Source organism: Crocodylus porosus, unplaced genomic scaffold (genome assembly GCF_001723895.1).
Source record: "Crocodylus porosus isolate Cpor-Errol unplaced genomic scaffold, CroPor_comp1, whole genome shotgun sequence".
Taxonomy (NCBI): domain Eukaryota; kingdom Metazoa; phylum Chordata; order Crocodylia; family Crocodylidae; genus Crocodylus; species Crocodylus porosus.
In genome coordinates, this window is record NW_017728948.1 from 1,812,977 (window position 1) to 1,814,416 (window position 1,440).

A 1,440-nucleotide genomic window follows, 5' to 3' on the forward strand; every position below is an offset into this window, starting at 1 on the left:
TGAACACCTTCAAGAGCAAATTGGATGCTTATCTTGCTGGGATCCTATGACCCCAGCTGACTTCCTGCCCTCTGGGCAGGGGGCTGGACTCGATGATCTCCCGAGGTCCCTTCCAGCCCTGATGTCTATGAAATCTATGAAAGGCCCGTGGCGCCAGGCCTGTGCTAATTAGGATCTTTTTCCCATTCTTTTCCCATTAACCCCATCCGCTGCCCTGGGTCTGTTAGCATGGAAGGAAGAAGCATGTAATCCACAGGGAGTCATTAGCGGGGACAATGGGCCAGCCAGCGACCTGGAGATGAGTGACATGCTCCGTGCGCCGGCTGCCTGAGCCGATCAAGCCTTATTACAGGCTGCCACAGCATCCAGGCGCGCCTCCTCAGAGGTAGACGGGGCGGTGGGTTCAGCTTAGCTGGTTCATAGTAATGCCCTTCTGATGGGGCCTGGCACACTAATAATCATCTCATCGCTTGCATCTTCCAGCCCGCTGGAGTCCTTCCATCCTGAAGGTGCTGAGGGGCGGTTGCCAGCGAAGAATGGCTTCACCTGCTGCAGAAATGCAGCTGCTTCTGGGGTGCAACGTGGCCACAGCCAGGGTCAGCCAGCAGCAGCGAGAGGCACAGGAGAGAGTCAGGCAGAGCAGCTCAGCTCCCACTTGAGGGTGAGTGTCACTGCGGGACCGGATGGGGGAACGGCAGGGAGGGAGAGCCTTGTCAGAGGCTGGAGCTACCTCAGGCACATCATCGCTGGCAGGAAAACAGGTGGGGTGCCAGGACACGTGGTGCTGGCCAGGTGCTGCGGCTGGGGAAGTGGGGATACGGGCTCCTGATGCCTGCAGAGGAGGTGGGAAAGCAGCTGGCCTGGAGCACGCGTGGCTGCGGGCAGGCTCCCAGGCCCTTCTGGCGGGTGCACAGACCCAAGCCCAGACAGGGTCCAGGCCTGAGCTGCAAGACCATTCTAGTTAAAAATTTAGGGGGAAAATGGCAGAATTTCAGTCTTCTCCAAATAGAGACTTTCTGCTTCAACGTGCCACCGAAGCAAGTGGAGAAAACAACACGGTGCCTGTTACATGACTGCTGAGATTCTGCTTGACCAGCTGCTGGCTTCCCGAGGTCCCAGTAACCCTCGGTCCATCAGTGAATCATAAAAGCACAGAGAAGTGGGGCTGGGGGGGACCTCCAGAGATCACATCTAGTCCAACCCCCTGCTCAAAGCAGGACCAGCCCCTGTCCAAAGCATCCCATACAGAGTAGGGGAGCCACGGCAGCCGGCATTTTGCTTCTCTCAAAGGTTGTTCATATACGCTCAAGAGATCCAAGGAAGAGGTCCACAGCCCCAGCTACGGAGGGAGGCCAAAGCCTGCAGAGCCCACACCGATCAGGCCGTGGGGCCAAACTCCTTGAAAAGATGCCCTTGAAAAGGATGCCCAATGAACTCCTA